This window comes from Myotis davidii, unplaced genomic scaffold (assembly GCF_000327345.1).
Source record: "Myotis davidii unplaced genomic scaffold, ASM32734v1 scaffold2375, whole genome shotgun sequence".
Taxonomy (NCBI): Eukaryota; Metazoa; Chordata; class Mammalia; order Chiroptera; family Vespertilionidae; genus Myotis; species Myotis davidii.
In genome coordinates, this window is record NW_006286250.1 from 1 (window position 1) to 6,131 (window position 6,131).

Here is a 6,131-nt window from a genome sequence, read left to right on the forward strand (position 1 = left end):
CCTAGGACAGTGTTAGGGTTAGGAAAAGGGTTAGGGTTAGGTTTAGGGTTAGTCTTTGGGTTAGGGTTATGGTTAGAGTTAGGGTTATGGCACTGCCTAGGATACTGTTAGGGTTAGGGTTAGGGTCAGGGTCAGGGTTGGGGTTATGGCACTGCCCAGGACAGTGTTAGGGTTAGGGTTAGGGTTAGGGTTAGGGTTACGGTTAGGGTTATGGCACTGCCTAGGACAGTGTTAGGGTTAGGGTTAGGGTTAGGGTTAGGGGTAGGGGTAGGGTTAGGGTTAGGGTTAGGGTTAGGGTTAGGGTTAGGGTTAGGGTTAGGGTTAGGGTTAGGGTTAGGGTTAGGGTTAGGGTTAGGGTTAGGGTTAGGGTTAGGGTTAGGGTTAGGTATAGGCTTATGGCTCTACCCAGGATACTGTTAAGGTTAGGGTTAGGGATAGGGTTATGACACTGCCTAGGGTTAGGGTTAGGTTTAGGGTTAGGGTTAGGATTAGGAATAGGGTGAGGGTTATGGCTCTTCCCAGGATAGTGTTAGGGTTAGGATTATGGCACTCCCTAGGATAGTGTTAGGGTTAGTTTTAGGGTTATGGCACTGCCAGGGTTAGTGTTAGGGTTAGGGATAGGGTTAGGGTTAGGGTTAGGGTTAGAGTTAGGGTTATGGCTCTTCCCAGGATAGTGTTAGGGTTAGGATTATGGCACTCCCTAGGATAGTGTTAGGGTTAGTTTTAGGGTTAGGGTAGTGTTAGGGTTAGGGATAGGGTTAGGGTTAGGGTTAGGGTTAGAGTTAGGGTTATGGCTCTTCCCAGGATAGTGTTAGGGTTAGGATTATGGCACTCCCTAGGATAGTGTTAGGGTTAGTTTTAGGGTTATGGCACTGCCAGGGTAGTGTTAGGGTTAGGGATAGGGTTAGGGTTAGGGTTAGGGTTAGAGTTAGGGTTATGGCTCTTCCCAGGATAGTGTTAGGGTTAGGATTATGGCACTCCCTAGGATAGTGTTAGGGTTAGTTTTAGGGTTATGGCACTGCCAGGGTAGTGTTAGGGTTAGGGATAGGGTTAGGGTTAGGGTTAGGGTTAGAGTTAGGGTTATGGCTCTTCCCAGGATAGTGTTAGGGTTAGGATTATGGCACTCCCTAGGATAGTGTTAGGGTTAGTTTTAGGGTTATGGCACTGCCAGGGTAGTGTTAGGGTTAGGGATAGGGTTAGGGTTAGGGTTAGGGTTAGAGTTAGGGTTATGGCTCTTCCCAGGATAGTGTTAGGGTTAGGATTATGGCACTCCCTAGGATAGTGTTAGGGTTAGTTTTAGGGTTATGGCACTGCCAGGGTAGTGTTAGGGTTAGGGTTAGGGTTAGGGTTAGGGTTAGGGTTAGAGTTAGGGTTATGGCTCTTCCCAGGATAGTGTTAGGGTTAGGATTATGGCACTCCCTAGGATAGTTTTAGGGTTAGGGTTAGGGTTAGGGTTCCGTTAGGGTTATGGAACTGCCTAGGATAGTGGTAGGATTAGGGTTAGGGTTATGGCACTGCCTAGGACAGTGTTAGGGTTAGGGTTAGGGTTACGTTTAGGGTTAGGGTTAGCGTTCGTGTTACTGTTATGGCTCTACGCAGGATAAGGTTAGTTTTAGGGTTAGGGTTATGGCACTGCCTTGGACAGTTTTACGGTTAGGGTTAGGGTTAGTGTTAGGGTTAGTGTTATGGAACTGCCTAGGATAGTGTTAGGGTTACTTTTAGGCTTATGGCACTCCCTAGGACAGTTTTAAGGTTAGGGTTAGGGTTAGGGTTAGGGTTAGGGTTAGGGTTATGGCACTGCCTAGGACAGTGTTAGGATTAGGGTTAGGGTTAGAGTTAGGGTTAGGGTTAGGTTTAGGGTTAGGCTTATGGCACTGCCTAGGATAGTGTTAGGGTTAGGGTTAGGGTTAGGGTTATGGCACTGTCTAGGACAGTGTTAGGGTTAGGGATAGGGTTACGGTTAGTGTTAGGGTTAGGGTTAGGATTATGGCTCTACCCAGGATAGTGTTAGGTTTAGGGTTAGGGTTCGGGTTAGGGTTAGGGTTAGGGTTAGGGTTATGGTTCTTCCTATGATAGTGCTGGGGTCATATTACGGTTAGGGTTAGGGTTAGGGTTACTGTTATGTCTCTGTGCAGGATATAGTTAACTTTTGGGTCAGTGTTAAGGTTATGGCACTGCCTAGGATTGTGCTGGGGTTATCGTTAGGGTTATGGCTCTACCCAGGATTGTGTTAGGGTTATTGTTAGGATTTTTGTAGCCATCAGCCTGGCTTGTCACTGATCAGAACTCCCCCTTTGGGAGCACACTGACCACCAGAATTTAGCATCTTCCACCTGATCGTCACTGTGTCATAGTGACCAGTCCTTCCCAGTCGTTCTGCTGTTAGGGTCAATTTGCATATTACCCTTGTATTAAATAGGATAGTGGCCTGGTGCTTGGGTGGTGGCTGGTTTGCCCTGAAGGTAGTCCTTGAGCATGTTGGGGATCCTGCTGGGGTTCCTGGCCAGCCTGGGTCAGGGGCTGAGGGCTGTTTGCAGGCTGGCCACACCCCCTTCAGGGTGGGGGTCCTGCTGGTTTTTCTGGCCAGCCTGGGTGAGGGGCTGATGGTCATTTGCAGGCTGGCCACAGCTGCAGGCTGGAAGCAGGTATCTGGGATTTATTTATCTTCTATAATTGAAACTTTGTAGCCTTGAGTGGAGCTCAGGGCCAGCTGGGCAGGCAGGAAGTTTGGCTTCCTCCATTGCCCAGGGCAACCCAAGCCTCCTGCTTGCTCCAGCTCTGTGGCTGCCGCCTTTTTCGTTGTATTATTTTGCACATTCCCTCCTGATTGGCTTGTGGCTTGTGGGTGTAGCAGAGGTACAGTCAATTTGCATGTTTCTCTTTTATTAGATTAGATAATTAGGACCCAAATATAAATTGTGAATGTGTCCAAATCTACATCAAAAAATATAAGGCTTTGAAGAGGAAAGTGCCACTAAATGTGCAAAGAAATTTATATAGATTCCTCTAAAGGTGAGGGAAATAGAGGAGGTTTAGGGAAAAATAAAAGAACAACTATATGCAGGATCATGGAAAAACAGGGAAGGAAGGTGCATGTCAATAAAATTCCTTAACTGTGAATAATACATTTAATTATTAAAACTGAAAGTAGAGTAAACATTCCATTTACTTTGATTTAACATTCTTCCCCCTTTATCTCAAACTAGAAGATGAAAAGAGACAGATTCACTGAAATTTTCTAAGCAGTCAGTTTTGCTTCTTGATCACAGCATAGATTTTTCATGGGTTCACAAAAAGGCAGGGAGTTTGTTGATCCAATGAAAACAATTTCCACAGGTTTTAAAAATTAATGATAGCCGTCTCACCAATATTAAGGTTTATGAAATTCATTTGCAAAATGAAACTTGCAGTTATACTTTTCATTATGTCTATAAAAATAGGAAAATACAAAATGATTAAATTTATAAATAAATCATTTTAAAATGTACAATTTGAACCACGCACAGTACATTCTAGTGACAGATACAAAGAACAAGCAATTGAGCAAACCAATGAAGTATTTTAAAAGTTTAAGTCTCGTGCAAAACACACAAAAAGAAATGATACGGAATGATAGAGGGCGATTAGGGTCAGTCTCTCCAAGAAGGTAACACATTTACTAAGACAAAAATTATGAGGGGGAGCTTTCCATACAGAGAACGGGAGGACATGTATCCCAGGCAGAGAGAACAGCATGTGCAGAAGCTCCAAGGCCAAATGACATCTGCAAATTTAATGAATTGTAAAAAGTCTTAACGTGGCAGGTGATCAAGGGGTTTAATGTGCAAAATAGAAAGTTCAACCCATGCAAGACATTATAGGCTATGGTAGAGTTTAATTTTAAGTACAAACAATGAGATGCATCAGAGGATGTAAAGTAGGGAAATGGTATGATTCAATTTGCAGATATACTTCTATACGTAAACTGAAATGGTCAAATATATGTACTATGGGAACCCAATTTCCCATAATTAGTGACCCCAGTTCTCTCATACCCTTTGCTCATGATAATAAAATCCTTTAGTCCCTGTAAAAACTCTCCAGATGCCACCAAGCAGAAAATGAATAAGATCTACTTCTGGAAATGGTAGAGACAATAATCTTAGACTTGTTGAAGAGGTCATAGAGATAGATCTAGTAAGGGGTTTGAAGAAGGCCAAATAGATCCTAAGAAAAATAGCATTATATATTCAAGCGCAAACACTTGTGGAGCACTTATTATAAGCATGGTAATATTAAAAACACTCATTTCTGTAAACATGTCTAATTCTTGTGATGATTTACTATGGCCATGGGTGCTTTACACAGTTAATACTCATAATAATGAGAAAGTAACCATTATTACCCCTATTTACCAACAAAATAACAGAGGTCTAGAAATAGCACATGCAGGTCATAGACCTATTAAGGGGTTAGAACTGCGATACAAGAGTCCAGGCAGCCTGACTGCAGAGCCAACATTCTGAGAAACACTCTGTTGTGCACAGGAAAGGGAGAGCTGGCTCGGGGCACTTGAATGAATCAGTTTTCTGTACTTCTTTCATGGGCCAAGTAAGCTCACATGTCACTGTCCTCTATAAGCAGGGTCAGTGATCTAGAAATGCACTTACTAGTATGTATACAGGAAACTCAAGCAATCTTAGTTAGGAAACTGGATCCCCTCGTACTATGGTGCACCCCTTACTAGGGAGATCTCTGTTCCTGGAGCCATTATAATAGGTCCCATCCTAAGAGATGAATACCAGCCATGGAACCTGGTATAGACTCCTTCCTTGACCGGGCTTTAGTCAGGTTCCTCGGAGCCCTCTTCTGGACCTGCCCTCAACCTTCGCCTGCCAGCCCAGTTTTAGTAAAGAAGCTTACTAAGTCAGTTTATCAAGCATCCTCCTGCCCTTGATACCTGGTTACTGTGGTCTGCCTTTAGCAAGAATCCTGTTAAACCATTTTAGCAAAAGTCTCCCTACCCTTGATCTCTAATCAAGCTCAATGTTGTAATTTTCTACCCACAGACTGCCTTACTGTGCTATGCTAATAAATCCCCAGCTGTCTCTTCAATATTCTGAGTTGAGCTCAGTTCTATATTGAAAGATCTTTGTCCTACTGTAGTAGCTTAATAAGATATATCCTGTTCTTTTAAACAAGTGTCCAGTATGACAATTTTTTACACTCTCTTTTACAGAAAGCTTCTGTATACATCTATCCATTAAAAAAAGATTAAGTGATAGTATCTAAATTATTTACTTTGGCAGAATACAATAATACTAACTGTGGAACTATATAAAATATATCACAAAGCATCCAAAGGGGACCAAGAAGTTTATTATACATAGTTCACATGTTATATATTTAGCTATAAGATAAACATATGTTAAATATAACATCTACTATTCCCCTGTACATGTGGATAAACTAATGTTGGAGGAGATAAAAATATTCATATTAAATATGCCTACCTAAACAATCCTAAATAGTTTAAATTGCATAAACATGTGTTCAAAAATGATTATTTTGTATAATAGATGGGTGTAGGAGCCCATAATAGGTAAACTTAGTTTATTATCAAAATTCAAATTTTCAGAAGCATTCATAAGGAATGTCAACATGTCCCTTCCTCTCCACAGTGTCACCTTACTGTAAGAAGACTGAAGCATCCTGTTGGAACAATATATGGTTGTTTAAACCTTCTCCAGTTTCTCTGGTTAATTCTTAATGTTTAAAAACTCATTCTCATTTCAGAAAATTATTAAAAGAGTAATTCATTGCAAATATTTAGACTGTTATAAAATATATAAACTAGAAAGGGAACATCCTCCTTAATTGCATACCATGGAAATAACTACTGTTAACAGTATGGGCATTATTTTCCAGGTCTTTTTCTCCCTTTTCATTTATATTTAATCTATACTTATATGATGTATATGCATATGTATGTCAAATATGAGTTTTTGCTAGACATGTTTTAATTTCTTTTTCATTTAACAATATATCAATACTAGAGGCCTGGTGCACAAAATTCGTGTATGGGTAGGGTCCCTCGGCCTGGCCGGTGATCAGGGCCGATTGGGGCCTTCCAGCTGCCGGCCGGGCCCTTC